The sequence below is a fragment of the Haplochromis burtoni genome, unplaced genomic scaffold (assembly GCF_018398535.1).
Source record: "Haplochromis burtoni strain Fernald_Lab_line unplaced genomic scaffold, NCSU_Asbu1 Contig_534, whole genome shotgun sequence".
Taxonomy (NCBI): Eukaryota; Metazoa; Chordata; class Actinopteri; order Cichliformes; family Cichlidae; genus Haplochromis; species Haplochromis burtoni.
In genome coordinates, this window is record NW_024582895.1 from 75,017 (window position 1) to 94,568 (window position 19,552).

General features: G+C 40.7%; 1 long non-coding RNA gene across 1 annotated transcript; it reads left to right on the top strand.

Moving 5' to 3' along the window:
* The first annotated feature begins 9,942 nt into the window (after positions 1-9,942).
* Positions 9,943-11,199, top strand: LOC102294539. Its single transcript, XR_001335723.2, has 3 exons — positions 9,943-10,115; positions 10,191-10,257; positions 10,784-11,199. It is a non-coding gene; the product is annotated as an uncharacterized LOC102294539 (long non-coding RNA).
* Positions 11,200-19,552: the final 8,353 nt, after the last annotated feature.

Consider the following 19,552-nt stretch of genomic DNA (forward strand, 5'->3'; position numbering starts at 1 on the left):
GCCTAGGCAGAGTAGTCAAACGCAGATCCACTGAGCTCTCAACACAGACAGCATCGTCAGAAGGAAAGTTGATCAAATAAATTTAAAAATTTGTATTGTTCGATACATATGTGTACCAAACCGAAAGCACTGTATCGAACGGTTCAATATCGATACGAGTATCGTTGCACCCCTACTACGTACATGTGACAATGTAATGGGATACATTTTACTAATGCTTTAATATTATCACAGGATGACTTTTGGTGGGACTGAATACAGAAGTGTGGGCTTTGTTTCGAGGACATATAAGCAGCCTTTAGAGAATAAGGAACCTAAGCTGAGCCAAGCCACTAATAACACTCACAGTAGTGCTGCTTCACTGGGGGCACATAATGCACACAAAGACCCAGGGAATCTAGAAGATTATTTCTGTCCTGTGCAGTTATTCATTCATAAGTCAACTCCAGCTCTGACGTCACTATATTTCAAAGCCAACAGAATCCTGCTGCTGTGAAGTGCATTAATATTCAATTCAATTTTATTTTATGACATACATAACATATTATAAATGATATGTTATTTTAATGTTAGTCCTGCAGACTTACACCCAGGAGCACTGCAGCACATATGCCACTGATCCTGGGGTCATTTTGGCATGCCCTAAATGGCCAACTGATAATTTAGGAATCAGGAATGTGTTGATGAACCTCATGTGCCAATCTTAATCCATTTCTCTTTGACTATTACCAGCAAAAAGGTACATTCAGCCACATTTCCATATATAGTATTGTTTGATTAATATTGCTTAGGTAATGTACAGGATGGGCACAAACATACAATATGTGATTATTTTATGCTGTTTAAGCTGAAAAGAGATCACTTTTATTTTGGTCTAATTTTAATCAGGGTTGAATTTTTATCTCATTTCCAAGGACTAAGCTTTACTGGGTTAACAACATGGGTCAGACCAATATGACCAATGTACCTGTAGTGTCAGATTTATAATCAATTTCTCTGATTTTGCAACAACGTGCACAATGATTTGTAAAGCATTTCTGAAGTGTGACTTTCATTGCTTTTTTCTTAGCATGTACTCCATGATACTAAAAATCCAGCGGCATATCGCCTACCTACCTAAATTGCCAGTGCATCTGCCAAAAGTTGTGTTTAATGTGACCTAAATGTCTTCTGAACTTTGATCTTTTGTGCTGATTAGCAGAGGCTCCTCCAACTCCTCCACAGAAATCTGAAGTACATCAGGACTTTAAAAGATCCATCTGCATACTCCAAACTTAAATTATGCATCAACACCAATGAATTTTTTAGTCACAGGCTCATCATGTTTCACTCTGTCTTTCATGATGTGAGGAGCCTTTTGGTATACAGACAGCAGGCAGAGGGCCTCTGTCGGTTGCACAAATTAAAGTGCAAATGTACCCTTTGTATATTCAGACTGTCACAGGGTGCCACAGCAGGGTTTTAGATTTGTATGCACAATTCAGTATGTATGGTACAGCTTCTTTAAGTTTTCTTTAAAACTGCTAAAGCAAAGGAGCGTTCCAACTGGATTTATGCAAATGCTCACAAACTGCTCTAGATGTATGGAAAATAAACAGTGCTTTTTTTTTTTTTTTTCATCAAAGTGCAGCACGTCCATTTATGGTTTGCATTTTGAAGGGCAACTGTTTAAAACCCTAGTGAAAGCTGGAATACTGCATTGGAGAATCATCTAGTATGAACTGAATTCTGTGCCGATGGATCCCTGAGTGCCAAAAACAAAAGTGAAGAAAATGACTTGCTGACAGCAATGCAAAGTATCGAGGTATGCTTAGCTAGCTGTGCTCAGGAATCCCAAGTTTATGATAGGGCTGTGCGATATAACCACAATTCTTATATCCCGATATAAGACGTTTATCGTATCGACAATGATATAACAATATATATCAAAAAAATCTTATATTTTCTGTAAATTCTGCAAATCTCGGGAAACTCAACTTGCGTGAAGTGTTCTTAGCTGGGCGTCGTGTACCTGGAATAGAGTTTTTTGACCGATGCATGAAACCATACATTTCCAGACATAAGTTGTAACAGCCGCCATTTTCTTTGTGAGTATTTATTACATGGCGTTCTAATGTTTGAGTCTAAGGTTGATTTTGAGCCCTTGCTGACTCTTTTTTTGCTTCTCCTCCCTAAACTCTCTTTGATTACTCGTTCACGTGATCCTTGCGTAGGTGGTAGAAGAGGTTTGTCGTGTTTGAGTCTGGGGTGGGGACCGGTTTCCTGCATAATTTCCACAGTTTTCTGGTCCGTGTCAGACTTTTCATAACCAAACCATGTCCATGCCCATGTCCAGGTTAAGCTACTGAAAGAGTCTTCTTGGATCTCTAATTCACCGCACATGAGAGATGCTTGAAGAAGAACCCAATTGGTAAATTTGAATTTAGAAATAAGGTCCTCAATTTCTTTTGACTGGTCCTTCTTTTTGTCATCATTTCAGTTTATTTTGAAAAATTTCAACACGATCTTCAGCTTTATTGTGAACGGTTTATGTGGGAAATAAACAAGCGGACGGCGGCTGGTTTACCGCCGTTGTCACTAACAACAACGAGTAAAAACCGAACTTTAAGAAATTAATATAGCCACTACAGTGACCATCAAAACACTGAAAAAATATTGCCGTAAACATTATTTGCAACACCACGAAACAAACGACAGTGTAATAATAGACATTTTCATATTGAATCGTTATATCGAACAGCCCTACTTTATGCTGTTATTACAAATAAAGGATTGATATCCAAATCCTCCATTTGGATAAATGAGAAAAAATGGTTTTCATTTATTCTAAATGTTGTTGTTTGATTTTCTAAGGATACAGTTCGTTAAGGGAATAAAATAGAATAGAAATAGAAAACCCAAATTAAAAAATAAAACAAAATATGAAATGTTCAGATCATAATGTTTTATCAACTGTTCGTTTTTGATGATATAATCTATAGTATGACTTTTACTTTAACTTCATATAAACTAAAATTATATACTGAAGTTCCTACATACACATTTAATGTATACGTGTCTGATTTGCTTTTTGAAAAAAAAATTGTAAAGCTTTACTAAAGAAGGCTTATAATACTGCTGTAACACAGGATTTCAAGATTTTGATTTACAATGTTTATATTTTGAAATAAAAAATAAATAAAATTAGCTTTACATTGACAACTCTTAAACACTTTGGAGACATTTGCTTCCTCTTCTCAACATTTAATTCTGTTAACAAACAGACCATGACAGAAAACAATTGCCCCTGTTGTACTTGCGTTACATTGTAAAATAATTAAACTCGCTGAATATCATTATTTAATTTCAATAATTTGTCTTCTAAACGTAGAAGTAAACTCTGCCGCTTTAACATCGCTGTAGTGCAGCTGCGCGTCATTTCGCGTGAGTTTTCAGCACAGTCTACAGCGGAAGATGTCGGACTCGGCTGAAGCGAGTGGCTGTTTTATGAAGTGGAAATATTCCCGTCTCTTCACTTTTCTGAAACAAAAAGACAAGAACATTACAGTAATATGTAAGCTATGTCCTGGGGAGAAAAAACTATCGGCCGCTGTTAATAGCACGAGTAATCTACTGAAGCGCCTGACACGAAAGCATAGACGAACACTTCTGAGCGATCCTTGTTCATCATCCATGGATAACACCGCAGCAGCTCCTGCTAAGCAGCAAAACCTGATTTTACTTCAGCAGCACAGAAAGTGTCTGAAGGTGAGCTTAAAGAATGATTGCAGGCTACAATGTGGAAGAGATGCTACAGCTGCGTACTGTAGAGTCTCCATCTTTAGAAAAATGATTTATTATTTAAAGACTTTAATTTCTATTGTTTGTCCACTCTAGGTTTATAGGGATTTTAAAAAGTATTTAGTTAAATTACTTATTGAGTAATTAAGTTACTTTTCTGACACAGTAATTAGATAAGTATTTTAAATACAATATTGACTAAGTAATTAGTAATTAGTTATGAATTACTTTTTTGAAGTAACTTACCCAACACTGATCGACTGGCACTTTCCAGAGAACAGCAGAACTGGGAAATTGAAAAGAACAAGATGGTGGTCTGAACCTTCTTCCTGTACCACAATAGCGTGTTTAGCCCAGCAGGGTTGGGTTTGGGTTTTCTTTTCCTTTATTTCTCTCTCCTCTCCAACCCTTGTCAAGTGGAGTTATTGGGTTGGATCTGCCGCTCGCAGGCAGTCTTCTTGCTCAGGCCAACCTTTCTGCACCTGTACTGAATGAAGTGATCAAGTCTGGTGTATTTTAAAGGTATAGTCAGTTGTTTGGTTCTCGTGTTTTCTAAGATTTGCTTCCAACATTCTCCAGTATCCCACTGTAATTTAATTTACACCATAAAAACCTAAAACGATATATTACAGGAAAGATGTGTATAGTTGGAACGGATCATTTTCAAAAAGCGGTAAACTGAAGAGAGTTCTTGAACTAATCATGACGTACAGACTAATACACTGCTTCTTATCCTACTGCACTGCTTTGATTGGTAAATCTGCACAAACTGATTCCTGACTCGATGTCCTGGCATGTTAGTTTAACATACATTTGATACATTTTTAACACTGTGCTTTAGTAAAACGTTGCTAATTTTTGTGCTATATTTGGTAGCAAACACAACAAGTAATTACAGATTAGTCCATTGTTATTCACTGTGTGAAAGTAGCTGTTTTAGCTGTTCTCCCTTTAAGCTACCCTTCTGTTGATATACATGCATCCATCCATCAGGCTGCTGGTCCATTGCAGTGCTAACAGAGGGAGACGGGCCAGCATTCACTCGCTCACAACAGTTTATGTGTAAAGTAACATTTCACATAAAAAGCTGTGCATAACCACAACTATGTTTGTCACAAGGGGAATTTGGTTTTTGCTTAATCTCAATATTATGACCTTCTACTGCAAATGGAGATATTCACCTTTAACTTTTATTGGATGGTTTGAATTGTTGGTTTCACTATAGAGTGTTTTTCCCCAATGATATCATAATATTAGTAAAGACACTAAAGGCAACATGCTATTATAAAACAAACAAAAACCCATCCCATGCAGGTTCTCAATGTTTCTCACACCAAATATATTCTATTTGGTGTGAGAAACTATATGAATATTCTATCCATGTGAAAGTAATGATCCACCTTGATATTGCAATTCTATTACGATTCACACAAAAGCCCCATTATCGGCCACAACAAGATGTGATGGAACAGTGTGTGTTCAGCTTGCAAAATGATGTCTGGAACAAACTGGGACTGTGTTCGACCAGCTAGGAACAGAGTGATAATGCTCCCCCGTTGTGCGGGGTGAACACAGATAGGTGGTACATCTGAGACACCATTCATCACACCTAACTCCACACACGCAGGGAGAATTTGTAAGCAGCCTCCAAAGTTTCTTTTTCAGCCTAACTGGTAGAAAGGGTATTTAATGCCAAGCCTCTGTGAGTGGAGCCAAGCAAGTTGTGCTCTCAGAAGTGTGAAAACCAAAATCAATCAACTATTCCAAAATGGTGTACAACAGCACAAGAAAACAATTACTGTCGTATCTATCTCTCCATCCAGAAAAAGAAAGAAGTTTGTGAGGGATATAGATGATCCACATACTGTATCTCCAACAGTATTAAATACTGAAGACAGTGTGTGTGTGGACATGATATATATACAGTCATTTCTAATTGATCACATATTGATAAAAGTGTGATTAGCAATCTAATTACTTGACCGGCTGCAAACTGGTAGTCTTCTAGTTTTATACCTATATAAATGCAAAGTTGAGGTAAACTGCCATCCTGTAGCAACTACATCACTACTTGTGGAGGAATTTGAAAAATTCTGTTTCACATCTAAGAGGTTTTGGGTGGACTCTGAATGTAAATAATGTTTCTCTTTAATGTAAACTTGAATACTTGAATTTTGGTTTAATATCTGTGCAAATAAACAACAACTGGTTTGCAGATTATCACAATTAATTGGCACATTATCCCAGACATAATACATGTAACTGCAAACTTGAACTAACAGCAGACTCGATCGTATTAGTGTCTAACAGTCCTGATGTTGCTTTGAAGACAGCAACTGATTTCAAGTGGTTGCAGATCAAAGACAACCAAACTGCAAATTCATTGAACACACTCTCAGTAATGTTGGTTGGGTAATTGTCTCCAACCACCATGGGGCAGGGCGTGGTCTGTGATGCTGCTGCAGGTGAGATGGACGCACCTGCGCGGCACCTGCAATCACGCCTCGCCGGCATAAAAAGCTGTTCTTGCTTGTGGTTGTTGTTAGCGTGCATGTTGTTCACGTATAGCAGCAACCGAACAAGTAGTGTGTGGAAGAAAGATGCTGAAAAGCAGTAAAATGTCATCAGGTCTGTCGTGGTCGTTCACACACCGTTTTGGATAATGTGACTGTAGCATCAGCAACAATGCTAAACGTTTAAGATCTTGTTTGCAAGCAGTAGTTGTTAACATTACTGGCAATATCACTGATGGGATTACGGACAATAAACACATTCGTTTGTGTTTGAAAAGGTTAAAGAAGATATAGTTGAGTGAATTTTGCCTATCAGTGGATGATTACTTTCACACAGATTATCTGCTATTCAACTGGACACATCTTTAACAGATGTTTACCTGGCAGTGATTTGGAACGTGTCTAAAATTATAGCTTTACCTAAAAAAGCAAACAAAAACTGATTTTTTAAATAGTAAATTGTACACCTCAGACCTTATGGTTTCACAGACGTAACTTTTCATCGAGACAGGAGCTATCTTTATCTTTATGGCAGATTATAATGTTTTTAATGGTAGCTTTTCTGAGAATATAAAAATAACTTTTTGTGCTTCACTATGGAGTTGTGGTTTCAGTAATTATGTATTCTGATCATTTGACTTGCATTGTCAAGGTGACCTGTTAACAGGGAGGACTCATACGCAGGGCTCCAAGTGAATACAGTGCATTTATTTACAGTGAACTACAGTGAAACATAATTCTGATGGTCAGAGCAGTTTGAGGGTCCAGTCTCCTCGAGTCTGGATCCAAACAGTGACACTATTCTCCCAGAACACACTGCCCTGTCTGCTCACCACTCGGCGTCCTGCACAAAGGAACAAAAAGGTGAATAAACTTTGCAGAACATCCAAAGAGTTGGAGAGCAGCTTCACTAACTGCTGCTAGTACAATAATCCTGTGAAGCAGCTAGAGTCGATCACCCGTTGCATTGGGTGTGTTTGCTTCGGCGGGAAACTCCTCCGAATCAATCAGCATATGTCCACACACATACACACACAAAAGGGGAAGGACAGAGAATGGAGACACAACTGGGGAGACTGGAAATAGAAAGGAAACACAAACATTGCCTAACCTAATAAGGAACACAGTGTAGAAACAAAGGGAAGCTAACATAATAGAGCAAGAAACCATGAACCAGAAATGGAGATTGTCACATTATTACTGATTACACTGTCTTTAAGATGGCAAAGGGCAACGGCTGTTTCAAGGAAATGCTCCGCATATGTTCCTACTTCAGTTTTGACTGTTGCTTTCTCGCTTGTTCTGTCACATCTGGAGTACTGCACGATCATTTGATATGTGCTGCATAAAATGATCTTAAAAAACAACACTTAGAAAAAATACATGAATAAAAAATGTCGAGTTATGCAGAAGAAGAAGCCCGATTAGTTCTTAATTCAGTGGATGATAAACTAAAACAAGTGTTCTGCTATTCATGCAAACATACTAATAGAGTGAAAGTTATGTCACAGTTCCAGGGTTTTTTGTGATAAATTCTTAAATATATGGGTGAATGTGAACCCCAGGGAGACTAGGTGTGCTCTGTATTGTACAGCGAACTGAAATATGAATTAAATTAACTAAGTTAGATGCTGACCATATGTTTGCTAAAGAGTCGCTTATAAATACAACAAAACTGAATTGTCCTCTAGGTTTCAGAGCAGTGATACAGTGAACTGTATCACAAGAGTCCAGAGAGCAGGTGTAGAAGAGAGACGAGTGCAAGAAGGAATGAAAAACTCCAAGGAAACGATAGCAGCAGCAGCAGCACTCGGGGCTTTGCCTGTTTTCTATGCAGACAGCTGCACTCTGAACATATGCTCCAACAGATGGAGGTCCCAAGGTGACTTTGCCTCTGAGATATAGCCACCCGCCTCTGGTATTCTTAGCATTTCTGATTACCTGTTGAACAGAAGAGACTTTTGCATGTGCCGAGTGATAAAGTGCGTTCCAAATCAAGCGCTACCTCTCACCTTCCGCAGAGACAGACTGCTTGCCCTCAGCATTTTTTGCAAAATGCCAGACATTCTAGAGCGGTAAATTAAACAGGAGCCATTTAAAATTCATAACATTGTGGAGGGGAAAAATGAACAAATGCAGCCATTAAGACATTTGTCGCAGTCTTTGCTGGTCCACAGGGGGCAAAGAAGGAGGGGAGGAGAAAAAAAATAAGAGCTGGATGCCAAATGCTCAATATGAGAGTGGGATAACCATTTAAGAATGACAGATAAGTGATTTCTGCAGAATGCTTCTGCTCAGTTGAAAGAGAAATTTATCTGTTGGGAAAGTGTTTCTGCAAGGGGAGAGAAAAACATTAACTGAAGAGCCCTGCTGTTAAACGACAAGTACGCAGAGCTTTTGTTTTAACTTTCATGATTGACGAGACACAGCAAAGCTGAAAGTGGAATGTCATTAAGAGATCCCAGAGAAGCTGGAGTGGATGGAGAGGGAAGCGTGAGGTGAGAAAAAGGTGCAGAGAAATGCATGCTTGCACACACACACACACACACATACACACACACACGCACACACTTTCTTCTCTCTGACAGGAAATCTTTTGCTTCGCTCACCGTGTGGTTTTTGAGTGCCAGCGTAGGGAACAGGCTGTGTTAAAGCTTGGAGACAGCCACTGCAAGTCTCTGCCTGGGTGGGAGGGAAGTTCATGTGTTCTGTCAATGCCAAATGTTTTTCTTCGGCCTGTCGCTTAGATTAAAGTGGGCCAGCACCTTCAGTCAGTTTCAGACGACCTTACTCATACTGCATCACTGCCAGCTGAGAGCAGGCTTTAGCCATTTTAACATACACGCACACACACACACACACACACACACGGCAGCCGTGAACTTTTCTCAACATACCCAACCATTAGAGGTGAATGTAAGAACACAAATATATGGCACAGTCAAATTGAACGTTTTAGTGGTTTTACTTTGTCAGTACCTTGTCTAATTGTGCCAGCAAATGTGTGCTTGGCGTGGCCCCTGCACACCTTACTTGGGCAGCTGCCTGACTCTACCAGTTTTTTTCTTGAGTTCTTTGTGGGTGCATAAACTGTTTCTGTTATTTTTCAGACCATAAGGTGGTGCACCTTATGGTCTGAAAAATAAAGTACTTTAACGTATGCTTTTAATCATTCTCAGGGAAACAGTTTATGCACCCACAAAGAACTCAAGAAAAAAACTGGTAGAGTCAGGCAGCTGCCCAAGTAAGGTGTGCAGGGGCCACCTTAATCCGGTGCGGATTATAAGGCGCATTTCGTGAAACAAAACAGTCAGATAAGTCAAACTTTACTCAACTCATTCTGCTTTCTTCATGAATTCTCCCCCTGCTGCTCTATTTCCACGTTGTTGCAGTACATTAATGACTAACCTCGTATTGTGGATGGATTATCTCAGTTGTTCTCCTGACTGAAGTTTGGTCCGTTTACAGCATCCTGCTATGCGATTGCATTTGTCCCTAACCATCGGGAACCCTCACGTTAGTGAGTGAAAAAAGTTAGCGTTCATCCTCCTGCTTCACTGTGTTTATGTTATGCTAACATAGCTGTGTTGCTAGCGATCACGTAGCACATCATTATATACCAGCTAGCCCAACTTCAGTAACCTGTAACCCCTATAGACATGGTTACTAGTATTTTCTTGTTTTTACCTGGTATTATTATTTCCGACACCCCTTGAACACACTTTGATTTTCCGTAGTTCAGTGAATGCAACAAAAGCACGTTGCTGCATTAAGCTAGGCAAAACGGAGCAAGACACCCGAGAGCAATTAACAAGCTACACAGTGAGTCTTTCGGTATAAAATAAGTGTTATAAAGTATTTTCAACAGTCTCTAACTTAAAGTTATGTACTTTTCAGAGGCCTTTATGTGTTTTACTCTAGACCAAAACCAGGCAGAGCGTGTATTTGTTTCTTGGGAATTCCGGTGAGTTACTAGAGATGATAAGTTAGCAGGAAAACTTATGCTAATTGTACATGTGGTAAACACTGCAACAGTGCGAATTCTGTATTGTCTAAAAAAAAGCTAAAAACCAGTCGGAGTACTTGAATTGTGTATGAAATGGAATGTCGTATTTTATTTTATTGTCTATTTGATTGGGCATCTTCACAAATGAGCAAAACTAATGCAGGATGCACTTTTCTTTTAGCCATAAATGTTGTCCAGTGCCTTTCCTGCACTTTGTCATTTCAGTTATAGGTTAATACATGTAAATAAGTTATTTAAAACTAGTTACGTTACAAACATTTCATGATGTGATTACATATGCCTTAAAAAGGGGTATATAAATACAATTGATTGTAATGCTGTAAAGCAGTACAAATGGAATTCATAGAGACAGAACAATGTTAAAACAACAGTGTACTTGATTTTGAAAACTTTATGAGATCTCATTTTATTTAGAAAAACTGTTAAGAACTATTTTGTTTACTGCTCTGTACTGTATGTGCAGACTGGTTTTTTGTGATCCTGGATCTGAAGTGGTTCTGGATATGGATGGCGAGCCAGACCCTGTGAAAACTCTTGGCGAATCCAAAAGCAGTGTGGCCAGCTGTTCTGGATGCAGGAGTAGAGCTACAGTCTGAATTACTTCGAATCGCAGGATTTCAGATAAGCAAGAACAAAAACTGCTTACTTGATACGGATTGTTTCTCTGGGAAACAGTTGAACTCCCAATATCCTGCTCATCAGGAGTCAGGTCTAAAGAGACTACTTATTTTATTTTATTTTATTTTGTTGTTATTTTCAAAAGAGCGCTCTTCTCTGTTGATTTTCTGTTAATTTTCTATGCTGTTTACATTGGATTATGGCACCACTGTAACATTGTAATAAATCTGCCGGCTGTTCAACACTCAATTCTCTCAAAGTTATTTTACTCCTCTCGAATCTAGTCTATAAGTTTAACCCTACTATACTAAGCAGGTGTTACAAACCCTACAAACGTCACTGCTGTTTAGTTTTCTGTCTTCATTTATGTTGGAAGTGATAGCAGAGCTGTACGCTTGAATTTTTCAGAAATCTCTCAGTCAGAACATGCTATATCATGCTTAGGTGGAAGCTAGCGAGCTAACTTCCTGCTAACTTCTAACTCTGTTAAATTTAATAAATTCTGTTTTCATGGATGCCTGGATGTTAAACTTAATTGTTACACCTGGTAAAGCAGCAACACTGATCATTTTATTAGAGATGAAAGAATTTAGACAGTTTGAGTTTGGGACCTGAAGCGGACGGAGTTAAGGACCCAGATTACTCCGTGAGGCTCCTGACTATGGCAGCCGTAACCCTCAGACAATCCATCAAGCGGTGCGGCTTCCTAGCTTACCAAAGTCGTACTAAAACATAAAATCGGTTTGAGGTCAGTAAGCACAACCAGAATTCATCATAAGGTACACTGTCGATTTTTGAGAAAATTAAAGGATTTTAAGTGCACCTTATAGTGGCCTGGAAGTCTTACTGTCAAAGTAGGATATGTCTCAATGTCTCAAATATGACACAGTGGGAATTAAGGCGTTAAGATTTAAGATTCACATTTGTCAGAGGGTTTGAGAAGCACACTCATACAGAGACCTACCCGTTTCTAGCTCGGACTCTGTTTCCACTCACAGGTTCACTTCTCTCTCTCCGTCTTCCTTCACCTCTACCTGAGTGTGATTTGAGCACGAGCCAGTGGAACCATACCTTCCAGGCTGTCTCTCCTTATCTTACATACACAGTATGAATTGTGTTATCAACTTGTGTTTGTGCTTGTGTAGTGTCCACACATATATTGTAGCCTGCAATTATTCTAACTAATTGAGGTGGAGTGACAGCAACCAGAATTCCATTCTTTTTTATGTAACTCAGTCATTTAGCACTTAGCTTGCACGGCGTTCTGCAACTCCAGCCAAAGGCAGCATAGCACAGATTCCTATCTTTGTCAACAAAAAGCACTGATTGTCTCACAGAGAGAAAGATGTAGAGAGAGTGAACATGACGGAGTGAGCGTGCTTGCAGTTTCTGGGTGATTTTAGATTTGCTGGAGTGAAGATAATCAGCTTTCATTCCCCCCCATCTCCAATTCCACACAGAGAATTAGAGGATGGGAAATTGGGAGGAAACAGGTAGACGTTGTAATTATTTGCCTCACTGTCAAAGACATTAACCATGGCTGAGAAAACAATGCAGCTTCAGTATTGGAGCAGAATAGGAAGCAGCGATTTAGTCACACACTCATTTTCAGTTGCAGAAAGCTGCGCTCTGCATCACGTCACGCTGTTCAGCAACTTCACAGAGCTGATTAGTGTCACGACGAGGCAGCAAGGCTGATGCAACTATCATTACCTCTCTGGTTGATCTCTAAAGCTTTATTCAGCTTTCCAGCTTAAACACAAAGGCTGGTTTGGGGTCAGTATGTTCTACATTTGCTGTGACAAGAAAAATGCATTATGTACTAAACAACATTAAAAATAGGATTACAAGTGGCACAGTGACAGTGGTTAGCACTGTGGTTAGCACTTAACTAACAGCAATGTTCCTGGTTTGAACAGCGTCGTCGGTCTCCTCGGGCCTCTCTGAGTGGATTGAACAAATACCTGTGTGAGTGTCTCCTGTAGTGTGATGTCATACATGTTGTAGGGAGGGTTGTAAATGTGTGTGACTGTGTGTTCGTGTGTGGATTAATCAGGTAATGACTTGCAGGGTTTATAGTGGGCAAAATGATGCATAACAGCAACCTTAAATGAATGAGTAATTAAGTCCTAGACACAGTTTAATATAATAATATAATAATACAGTATATGGGTCCTCCGGACAACTTGGTAAGCTATACCAAAGTCCTCTGTTCAGCTTTGTTTATGTAGCACTTTACATTGTAAGGTAAATGCACTACCATAGTGAGAAAACCATAACAATTATACAGTCCTCTATGAGCAAGCACTTGGCAATCTTTGTAAGGAAAAAACTTGAACATGTAGAAACATCTGGCAGAGCCAGGTTCAGGGATTGACAGCCTGTCATGACCAGATGGGGTGAAGGGAAAGGGTGCAAATGGAAACAACACAAAAGACACACCATGGGAGAGAGAGAGATGGAGTTTATTGGTATATAAACACCTGGGGAGTAAAAAGAGCTGAGTGGAAAAAGTGGAGACGTACTAAGTGCATCATGGGAAGCCCCCGAGCAGCCTAAGCCTATTGCAGCATAACTAAGGGCTCTAACTATGACCTTTACCAACAAGAAAAGTTTTAAGGCTGTTTTTAAGAGTACAGAGGATGCCTTTGTTCCGAATTCAAAATTATGCAATATCTTTAAAAACAAATTAATTTCTAATAGTTTTGTGTTATTCGCATAAGTAAACTTAACGATATTCTTGCAGATTTCACATTAATGAACTATGTTTTGCTGATGCAGAGCAGGCTGTGGCGTCCATGCTTACTGTTAGGTTAGGTCAGTGGTCGAAATCATGAATTTAAATATGACCGCTTGCCATTATACCACCTTTATATAGTTAGGAGTTAGAAAGCACCCATAATAGCTCCAGTGACGCCTGGACTAAATGGTAAATGAACTCTTATAAAGCACTTTTCTACTCTACCTCAGCACTCAAAGTGCTTTATACAACATGCCCCATTCACCCATTCCTGCAAGCACTTTTTTTCTATGCTTATGTACTTTATGTCTAACATCCAGACACATTCACAGGATATTTGGCATGCAGACTGGACCAGCAAGCAATCGAACCACCAATCTTCCAATTAATAAATGACCTACTCCTGAGCATGGCCGCTGATAAACTCTGTATTGATCATGTGTATAAACTCTGTTCTTGACACTCAAAACATAATTATTTGCCTACAACCCAGAAAACAGATGTGTGATTAATGATGTGGTAGGATATGCTTCAGTCCAGACCGTGACCACCTCTTGTAGTAAATTTGATGAGGTCATTAGAAGCAAATAGTTACAGGGGACTACATCTTGTATCACCTAAGTAATATTCATACATAAAAATTCAAATCCACGCACTGCATTGTACATTAAAACAGGTAGTTTTGATTGTCTTTTTCAGAAGAAATTAAAGAATATTTTGTCTCATTTAGTTTAAAACATGAAAATCCTGCAGCTGTGTCAGTTAGCTTGGTTTGATGAAGGATTAATTTGATAAATACTGACAGAAGTAAAAGTTTACTCTCGGCATAAATTATGATACGGTTTTCTACGTTCCCTATTTCTTCACTAGAAATTCACTAATGAGATCATATGCTAGTATACGGCTATACAGCTAGCACAAAGAGCAGTGGTGAAAGTGGGCACCCCTGGCATGTGTCGCTCAAAAGCATCAATGCTAGTGACATCAGATTATTAGTGGAAACCTGGCTTATGGGGTCGTGTAAATTATCTGTAGCCCTCAAATGGCTTTTCAACATCTGAAAACAAAACTTCAGTGTCTTCAAACACTCAATAACGATCTAACATGATGAGGCACATTTTTACAAAACCGTCCTGATCTAGATTCATCATTGCCAGAAGGACAGGACACAGTCTTCTCGCAAGGAAGCAATAATCTTAGTAACTATTACGTAATGAAACAACCTTTATGATTGTGAGTGATAACCATGTCAGAAAGCTTCTTCACATAGCAAACAATTGGGTTAGGATAAGTTAATCAATATATCATAAAAAAAAGAACTTATGATAATTCACAAAAAAACAAAACAAATCAAAAACAAATCAAAAATTACTTATTACTTAAAAAAAACCATCTGTTTCTTCATTATTTTGATTCTTTTTGCTCCGCGACCATGTGTACATAATTTCGTTCCACCTCATGTTAACATGTGATGTGAATGACGATAAAGCTCCTTGAATCCTTGAATAGGTTTAAATGCTTTACATATTGTAACAGTTTCTTCCTGCTCTGAGTGTGAGAAAGGTCCATTTTAGATGATCAGTCTAATTTAGGATCTGTGCTCTAATTGAATTCCCCAACCTTGAGGATTTTCTTGGGTGAAGAAGGAATTAATGAAAAACACTTTAGAAAAAAAAATCAGGACTGTCATGGTTATAAATTGTGTTTAGAAACTCTGTTGTTTGGAGGGCTCTGAATTAGTGGCTAGCGTATTTTCTCCTGCCTCTATTCCTTCCATTCATTCTGTGTCTTATGGGCCTTTTTCTAGTTACCAGTTTGTGTCCAATGGCAACGTTTGCCAGAAAGTTGGGGATTTCTGCACACTATTCACTCCACTCTGTGATTTTATGCAGCCTACTTTTTCATGGCTAAGATGCTGTGGTTGTGGCCAATGATTTGGATGGGCGGATGAATACCTTTGGAAATATATTGTAGGAAGCTGAAATGTTCCATGTTTTGATAGCATGCTCTTCTAAGTGCTGTGTAGATTGGGCTAATGCCTTTGGGCACTGACAGCAACATTTAGTTGTGGTAACTGCTGCTTGCTTGTTAATCTTTGCTTAATAGGTATAAGATGTGCACATCAAGACATGACAAGGTGAAAATGAAACGAGATAGTATGGATGATTAGAAAATTAAATTAAAACCGTTTTCATTAAGGTGAAAGCTGAAGGAAAGCTGCACTGTACAAACACTTATAGAAGCGCTATGCTCATTTTCTCTCACTTCTGTTCCATTTCCTCCTGTCACCACACTACTTTGTATGTACTTAAGGTGGTGTTTTGATGGAAATCTTGATTACTTAGAAGGAAACTTTTCATCTTCAGTTTCAAGCTAAGAAACATCTCTCTAGGTTTGGATTGCAATCAGTGAGCGATTGTCTGACAAGGCTGTAAAGTGAATACTAAACAACTTTCTGTCATTGTTAACCATATTAGAGATGGACCTGGACAGGGATACGACAAAAAAATATCTCAGGGGCTGCTGATGTTCCCAAACAATAGCCAAGAGCCTTGTTTGTTGTTCGACTCAAGACTTTAACAAGAGATTTGTTAAAAATGATTCATTAAATTCTGCTAGCGGCCTCTACAGGTTCCAGAAATAAGTACACGCACACAACGTCAGACAAAATGAGACTGCATGTGTGTAAAACAATGATATCATTAAAATCAATTGGTAATGTCACAGAAACTGTGATGTAATTCATAGTTAATCGTTTTCAATTCATTTTTGACAGGTGTGGGTTCTCCCTAATCCATCCTAAAACACTTGTCTAAATAGATGTTGAATGTACAGGATGCATCCATATTTGCCTGTTTGAAATTTTAAAATACACAATTTAAATTTAAGTTTCACATACAAAACTTACAATGCTGACAAATGCTCAATGTGTCCCCCCTCCCGACCCACATCCGTGCACGGGTCGTAACAGCTCTTTCTTTTTTCTTTTTTGCCTGTCCCATTTGGGTCTTTAGCCGTCAGAATTGTTGTCTGAAGACCAACAAGGATACCCAATGGATTTACTTTGCCAAATGGATCATCACGGCCTTGCCGTATTGGTCCATTTGATCAACCTTTGTTGTTATTATTTATTTTATTTTATTTTCAGTTGTTACAGACGGGACAGACATGACTGAGGGATAGGAAAGGGAGAAAAAAAGATGAAGGGAAAAACAGAAGGGAAGAGGGACAGTGAGAAAGGAAACTTAAAAAGAGAAAAAAGAGAAAAAAAATATCCTGGATCACCTTTTGAGAGAAAAAGAAGAGAAAACAAGCAAAAAAAAAACCCAGAGCAACATACTAAACACAACACCATCACGTTAATCTAGCTAAGTGTAAACAGCAGTAAATACTAAATATTGAATGTTTTTGTGTAGCAAGCAGGACCGACAGCGCACAATGTGCTTGGAAATAGCAGCCAATAAAGGTGTAGTTTACGTCTATGAACAGTGAACCATGTGCACATCTGTGTGGATCAGCGCGCTTGTATTCAAAAGGTAGCTGTGCCAGAGTGAACCGAGCTGCAGGCCCAGAGGCTCGAGGCCTGAGGGCCCCCTTTGCCCCACAAGAGGCCTGACCGGGCAACAGGCACCAGGCCCCGCCAAGTAGTCACCGGGAGTGAGCTGGTACATACCTGAGCGCCCAGCCCCGGACACCAAGAACCACCAACGCACCGACCCCTGAGGGCATCAGTTACCGGCAGGGAGTGTGGTGAGGGGAGATAGGCCTTGGAGGGCCTGGGAGTTCCCAGAGAGGTGGAGTCTAAGACCCGACCTGACATACAAACACAGACAAACAGGCACACACAGACACAAACATGCATTCCCACCCTCATGCACACATATACAAATACTCAGCACTCACCCAACGTAGGGATGGGCATATATGGATGATGGACACAAAATCACACTCCCCAAACATACTCTATACCCCAGGTCCAGGTACCTTCGTCCCTGGAGGGGGAAACAGCACCTAGACCCAGGAGATGTTACCCTTTCCCCCGGGGTGGAGGCAAGCAGACCGCCCCTGGCTCCACAGCAGCAGGGAGGCCCCGGATCCCGGACCCCAATTGGACGGCCGAACCCTCCTCCCAGCCCCCCCCGCCCCGATGGCCAGCAGACCTCCCTCCTCTCGCTCATGTGTAGTGTTGCTGCGTGTTATTCTAAGGTGCATTTAAAACATGGGAGAGCATGGTGCTGCTGCCAGAGAGCAGCAGGTGTTAGCATGGCCCCTTCCAAGAACCCTCAATGTCTACATGGATTTAAAATTCAGAGGTGGGCACCAGCGCCAGAGGTGGAGTTGAATACATAGACCGTCCACTGGACACCGTTAACGTGCCCACCCTCAAGGCCCTATATGTATGTGTTATGAGAGTGTGAGTAATGTGGAAGTTGTGGAATAATATTGAGGCACAGGTGGCCAGAAGGGAACAGAGGGAGGGGGGGAATGCCTCCCCTGCACCCTGGTGACACCCCAAGGCCCCAAGGCCCTACTTGTGTGGGTGGGTGTGTTGGAGCGGGAAGAGGGAGGCAGCTGGGGATGGGGAGGAAAAGGAGGGAGGGGCTAGATGCCCCTCCCTGGGGCCAGCTCCCCCCGCTGACCCCAGTAGGCACCCCCATCCTTCGGCACCCACCAAGGGAAGGGAGCCCAGGCCCATCCAGACCAGGGCCTACAGCAGCAGGACCGCCCAGCCCCACAGGACCCGGGGTAGCCCACCCGTCCCCACCGCAGAGGAAACTGTACCCACCCTAACATTCAATCATCTCCCAGACTGCACAAGACGGAGACACCCAGGTTAAGTTTATTCTCCACCCCTCCTATGACTCTCCCCCACCTGCAGAGTGGACTCCTGCAAGGATGGAACAAACTACCTGTCAGTTGAAGAGCCCCCTAGTTAGGCCGATGTGCCAGAGGCCCCCTGCACCAGGGCTGAGCCCCCGTGCACCCACCCGCCCTCAACCTCGGCGACACACCAACAAGGACCCCAAGGCCCAGCCAGAGCCCTAGCACGGAGGCGAAGCACCCCCGAACCCCAAGCCCCCACACCTGCCCCAGATCCACTCAGGGGCAGCCAGGCTACCAGGCCAGTAACCTATATCCGCCAGCACAGACTTTCCCCCAGCCCTGCTGCATGCAGCCACAAGGAGAACACCCTCTAAGAGCAACCAGAGCCACTAACCAGGTTATGACCACAACCCCTGGGTTAAGCCCTCCAGGGATAACGTCCCTAGGGATTCTCCAGACGCCCTAAGCCTGTCCCTACCTCCACATCAACCACAATGGCGAAGGCGGGACCAAACCACAATCCCCCACCCCTGCTAGGTGATGGAGCCGATCAAAGGAGCCCAGAGGGATTGATCTAATGTGGTGGCAGAGGCTGTCTCGAGAATAACGAGATCTATTAGATGGTTTTTATATTGGCTAAAATTAAGATTTTTATTTTTCCAGTTCATGAGGACCGTTTTCTTGGCAATGCATAGGGCAGTGAAAACCATGTGGACTGTATTAGTTTCTGTAGTGACATCATCCAATTTGCCCAACAAGCACACTAAAGGGCTTGTTTAGTGTGCTTGCAGATTTGTCAGTTGGTCTAAGCCGACTGACAAATCTGCTTCCCACTTTGCAATAGGAAGGGATATTGATTCATCTGATTTAGAAAGTGTTCTGTATATTTTAGACAATAATTTGGAGGATTTAAGAGTAAGAAAATGTACCGCTCTTGGTGGTGTTTGTAATTCAACTTGACTGAGGTAAAATTTCTTTTTTACTATGGATTTAATTTGTTGATATTCTAAAAATCTTTTCTTGTTGATCCCATATTGTGTAACTAGTCTG